Source organism: Lampris incognitus, chromosome 10 (assembly GCF_029633865.1).
Source record: "Lampris incognitus isolate fLamInc1 chromosome 10, fLamInc1.hap2, whole genome shotgun sequence".
Lineage (NCBI taxonomy): Eukaryota > Metazoa > Chordata > Actinopteri > Lampriformes > Lampridae > Lampris > Lampris incognitus.
Genome location: NC_079220.1, coordinates 59,415,128 through 59,421,611, shown reverse-complemented (window position 1 = coordinate 59,421,611; position 6,484 = coordinate 59,415,128).

The following is a 6,484-nucleotide window of genomic DNA, read 5'->3' as shown; positions in this document are numbered from 1 at the left end:
ATCTGTCTATCTCTCTATCTGTCTATCTATCGTTCTCTGTCTCTCTCCCCCCTTTTCTTTTCTTTGGGCTCACTTCGTCTCTTCCTCTTCTTCCCACAACAGCTGAGTTGTTGACCAGTCATCACGCCATGACGTCACTCCCCCAAAGCGGAAACGTTACGTCGGCTAAATATATATATATATATATATATATATATATATATATATATATATATATGCTGTTTCTTCATTGATCTACTCATTCTTTTATCGTATTATTTTTAACCGCTAGCCGAGCTCCGTGGAGCTCTTTTCTCCCCTTTTCTTTTCGCTCACTTCGTCTCTTCCTCTTCCCACAACAGCTGAGTTGCTGACCAGTCGTCGCTTGATGACGTCACGCTCCCAAGGCGGAAATGTTACGTAAAGCTAAATATATAGTTTTCTATTGAGCTACTTATTCTTTTATTTTTTCATTTTAAGTCTTTTTTCTTCAATTTCTTGACTACATCTCTGATGTAGGGATTTCTGTTCATGAGCAGGAGCCTGTTGTATAAAGTTTCGCTTAAAAAAAATAAATCGAGCTAAAATTGGCACTTTGTCAACCCCAGGCTGTGTCAAGGTTAAGTTCACTTTCACTCACATGAACATTACTACTTCCGGCTGCTGCCGTTAGGGGGCGCCCCAGTGGATCATCCGTTTCCATCTCTTCTTGTCTTCTGCGTCTTCCTCTGTCACACCAGCCACCTGCATGTCCTCCCTCACCACATCCATAAACCTCCTCTTGGACCTTCCTCTTCTCCTCTTCCCTGGCAGCTCCATATTCAGCATCCTTCTCCCAGTATACCCAGCATCTCTCCTCCACACATGTCCACACCATCTCCATCTTGTCTCTCTTGCTTTGTCTCCAAACCGTCCAACCTGAGCTGTCCCTCTAATATACTCGTTCCTAATCCTGTCCTTCTTCATCACTCCCAGTGGAAATCTTATCATCTTCATCTCTGCCACCTCCAGCTCCTCCTCCTGTCTTTTCATCAGGGCCACTGTCTCCAAACCATATAACATAGCTGGTCTCACAACCATCTTGTAAACCTTCCCTTTAACTCTTGCTGATACCCTTCTGTCACACATCACTCCTGACACTCTTCTCCACCCACTCCACCCTGCCTGCACTCTCTTCTTCACCTCTCTTCCTGTGCTCCCCATTACTTAGCACAGTTGACCCCAAGTATTTAAACTCATACGCCTTCGTCACCTCCACTCCTTGCATCCTCACCATTCCACTGTCCTCCCTCTCACTCACGCATAGGTATTCCGTCTTGCTCCTACTGACTTTCATTCCTCTTCTCTCCAGTGCATACCTTCACCTCTCCAGGCTCTCCTCCACCTGCACCCTACTCTCGCTACAGATCACAATGTCATCCGCGAACATCATCGTCCACGGAGACTCCTGCCTGATCTTGGCTGTCAACCTGTCCATCACCATTGCAAACAAGAAAGGGCTCAGAGCCAATCCTTGATGTAATCCCACCTCCACCTTGAACCCATCTGTCATTCCAACCCCACACCTCACCACTGTCACACTGCCCTCATACATATCCTGCACCACTCCTACATACTTCTCTGTCACTCCCGACTTCCTCATACAATACCACACCTCCTCTCTCGGCACCCTGTCCTATGCTTTCTCTAAATCTACAAAGACACAGTGTAACTCCTTCTGACCTTCTCTATACTTCTCCATCAACATTCTCAAAGCAAACATCACATCTGTGGTGCTCTTTCATGACATGAAACCATACTGCTGCTGCTGATCATCACCTCTCCTCCTCTTAACCTAGCTTCTATTACTCTTTCCCATATCTTCATGCTGTGGCTGATCAACTTTATACTTCTGTAGTTGCTGCAGTTCTGCACATCGGCCTTGTTCTTGAAAATCGGTACCACTATGCTTCTTCTCCACTCCTCGGGCATCCTCTCACTTTCCAAGACTGTGTTAAACAATCTAGTTTAACACATAGTGCTGACTGACCAGTGGTCTTTATTGAGAGAAGAAAGAACACTATCAAGTTTCTTTTTTTTTTTTTTTTTGGACTGGGCTTTGCAAAAAATACACTTGTGTCATCAGAGCATTTACAAAGAGTAAGAAGTATATTTTCCCTCTATAACAACCCACAGCAACGAAGAACACAAACAAACACAACACAACCATAAACAAACAACAAAAAGAGATAAAAAAGAGATAAGAAGGGAAAAAAGAAAACCCCATCAGTCAGCTAATAATAAACCGTGTCAATAACAGAAACTAATAGTCAGTGCAGCAGCACGTCACCCACGTCACAACAAACTCAATATTAATGCCCCTCTAAGCCGTAAGAGCTGCTGCCTCCATCGGGGATAAATGGGAAATTCATTTTCTGAACAAATTGAAAGAATGGACCTCATGTTTTCCCAAATTTATTGGAGCCTCTTAATGAAAATCTGTTTTTTTCCAGTCTAAGAAAATAGAGGATGACTCCTCTTATCCAGTGGTATGAGAGGGAGATACGGTTGGTTTCTGCCTGGTCAAGATTAATCTTCTAGCCAGTACACTGTCAGTTTACATGTGGACTGAGGGAGACCAGGCCAAAAGATCATGTGATCACAGAAAAGTCAATTTAACACCCCGAAGTTTAACAATACAATAAAACCCTTTGTCTCGGTTCATTTCCAATACATTACAGAAAAAGTGGGTCCACACTGACCCCATTTGAACATTCGTCTACATTTTTTCAGTTATCTGGCCATGATCAGCTTCTGCCAACATCCAAATGATAAACTGTGGGGTTATACAAATCTGACGGGCAAGGATCAGTTTGCATTATATCATAACACTAAACATGGAGAGGCAGCTTTCAGTTTTTATGCACCACACATATCTGGAACAAGCTCCCAGAAACCTGCAGGTCTGCTGCAACCCTCCGGTCTTTTAGATCAAGGCTGAATACCTTCCTGTTTGCTGCTGCCTACGATCAAATAGAATTTGAAGCTTCTGATTATCATCTCACACTGCACTGTAATCCAAAGCGGCGTACAGCTGAGAGTCAATACAACACAAGCAAGGATCTAAATGTCTTTTTATTGCCTGATGTTGCTTTTCTTATGTTGCAAATTAATTTGCCTTGCATCATGTCAGACCCAGGAGTCAGTATGCTAACACCATGACACTGGGATTTGGTATAGGGACTATTGTTTAGATCAGGCAGGAGTCTCCGTGGACTACCATGTTCACGGATGACATTGTGATCTGTAGTGAGAGTAGGGTGCAGGTTGAGGAGAGCCTGGAGAGGTGGAGGTATGCACGGGAGAGAAGAGGAAGGAAAGTCAGTAGGAGCAAGACAGAATACATATGTCAGTAAATTACTTTGCCTCCTCAAGTTCCTCGGTACGCTGGATAGCATCTGTCTCATATTTGTTTCTCCAGAGAGCCACTTCTGTGTTGGCTTTTGTCAGGCAGCGCTGCAGCTCAGCCTTGGCGTCTTGCTCCTCCTCAACTGCTCTCGAAGGAGGTCACAGTCATGACGAGCTGACTGCAAACTGTGAGCTAGGGCATTCTTAGCCTAAAGAGGAAGGAAATTAGAACTTGAGGGTGCTAAAATATCACTGCAATATCAGAAAATAGTACTTAATAAAAAAATAGCACAACTTTGACTTTAGCCTACCTTTGTCTCTTCTTCAATCTGTTTTTTTAGCTCATCGACTTGTGTTGTGAATCCCTGCTTTCCTCGTCAGCTGAGAAATGAGACTCATTGGTCAGAGGAATTTATGTTCTCTGCTAGGACCACAGTTACAGTGATTGACATTCAGTCTAATTTGGCTTGTCATTTTGGAGGTAATCTCTCTATTAGGTTAGTCCAGGAGGATACCGATACATGGTGAACCACGTGCTGCACCTCCTGAGTGAACAGAGCTAGAAGATGTAAGGTGCATTTTCACTTGGGCTATCCACACACATGCCAATTCATCAGTCATGTTAAGAATATGTGTGTGTGTGGGGGGGGCAGTAAACTCCTTGCAACTACTCAAAAGAGCTGGTGCGAAGCTTATATTTGTGCCATCTATTATGGTGTCTGTTGTTGCTGCTAATGTAGGCTAACCTAGCTTTCCTGCAGTTGGATGAGGTATTAAAGGATTTGCCCTAATGGAGCTTTCTTGTCAGGTAAGCATTCTTTCAATTTGCCCAAATTTGAATGCTGCCATAAAAAATTATGAGAGCCTGTACTGGGAAGGGCATTAGATACTACTACTACTACTACTACTGAAAATAAAAACCCTCAGTGCTCATATATTTCAATGAAATAATATCTTTATAGGTAATATCTAACATCTTTATAGAAAGCCTCTCATTTTGCCAAAGCTGACCAGCACACAGCTATTCTAGGCTTTCAAGAGCCTAGTTCAGCCAACATGCTCCTATCTCTGCACCTATACTGACACATAGGAAAGAGGTAAATTGAGACCTGGACCACTTCTGGCTCTCCTGCCTCCTGACCAATGCTCAGCCCCCTTGGCATAATTCTCCACCTTGGCTTTGGGTATCTTACACACCAACAATGGCCACATCTGGTGGGGCTCAAGTACAAACTGTAAACACCACAGTAAGGGCTTTCTCACCTTTCCCAGGTAGCAACTTTCTCCATCTTATTTATCTGAGCTAATACATTATCATACACCAGTCAGAGCACTCAGGTCAGCAAACCAGATGCTCTTACATGTTCCCAGATCCAGGCTTAAGAACAGGGGCGACAGAGTCTTTTGTAGTTGCTGCCCCTGATCTCTGGAACAACTTACCAGTACACATAAGATCTGCTCAGACCCTAGAGACTTTTAAATCTTGGTTAAAGACCTACCTCTTCTCGCTGGCATTCAATTCAAGTTGAGCTTGACACTGTGATTTTATTGTGGAAATATACTTGTACTCTTGTGTTTACATTTTAATTTCTTTATTTTACTGCCTTTTTTACATATATTTTTATATTCATATGTGCTACTTATTTTATATTGTATTTTAAGCTTGTGCAGCACTTTGGTTCAACTGTGGTTGTTTTAAATGTGCTATATAAATACTAAACTTGACTTGACTTGCGCTTTACAAAGAGTAAAAAAGAATTTAAAAAAAATAAACAACCATACATGACAGCACATTATATAACATAAAGCATAGCATTTTAAAATACAATAAAAAGCCTAATTGCGAAAATCGATAAAGGACATCAAGTTCAAGAAGTGCCAGATAGTATGAGAAGCTGTATAGGCCATAACTCTCAATAATTCTCATAATTCATAATTCTCTGTGTGAGAGAGTGTAAGCTGAGAATTATGGCCTAGACGGCCTCTCATAAGAAAGTGCCAAATTCAGACCATGCGATCCGAATTTGTTAAGCAGCTGAATGCTGCGAGGGGCAAAGGGTGTGATGCCTGTTTTAGTCCACATCCTGGGCATGCTACACCTTTGCCCCGAAGGTAAAAGTGCATATTCAGACCACAGAGGCTGCAGTGGATCTGCTATGATCTTGTGAGCTAAATTCATGGTGTACTGGTCTGTCATGTATGTAATACTGCACATTGGTTCCCCAGCTATCTTGCCACCCAGTTTAACAATCCTGTCCAGATTGTTCTTGTCTCCCCACCAACACTCAATACAAAGTCAATATGCTGTGAATGAAGCTCTTGTAAAACAGTGTCAGCACAATTCTGTCCACATTAAAACGTGTAAGTTTCCTTACAAAGTAGAGATGCTGTTGAACCTGCAAACCTAGCATTGGTGTTAGCATTCTAAGTCAGAGAGAGCTTTGCCTTCTGGCTCAGCTCCCTCTTCACCACAACGGTCTGGTACAATGTCCGCATTACTGCTGATGCTGCACCAATCTGCCTGTCAATCTCCCGCTCCATCCTACCCTCACTCATGAACAAGACCCCGAGATACTTGAACTCCTTCACTTCAAGCAACAACTCATCCCCAACCCGAAGGGAGCAAGCCACCATTTCCCGGTAGAGAACCATGGCCTCAGAATTGGAGGTGCTGACTCTCATCCCGGCCATTTCACACTCAGCTGCAAACCGCCCCAGTGCATGCCAGAGGTCGGGTGATGAAGCCAACAAAACCACATCATCTGCGAAGAGCAGCGATGCAATTCTGAGGTTCCCAAAACGGACACACTCCTCAACTTGGCTGCACCTTGAGATCCTGTCCATGAATATCACAAACAGAATCGGAGACAAGGGACAACCTTGGCAGAGTGCGACACCCACCAAAAAAACATTTGATTTTGTGCTGAGAACATGGACACAGCTCTCACTTTGGTTATACAAGGACTGGATGTCTAGTAGCAACTGCCCCGGTACCCCATACTCCCGCAGTACCCCCCACAGAGTGCCCCGGGGTACACGGTCATAAGCCTTCTCCAAGTCCAAAAAACACATGTAGACCGGCTGGTCAAACTCCCATGCCCCCCTCAGCAGTTCCACA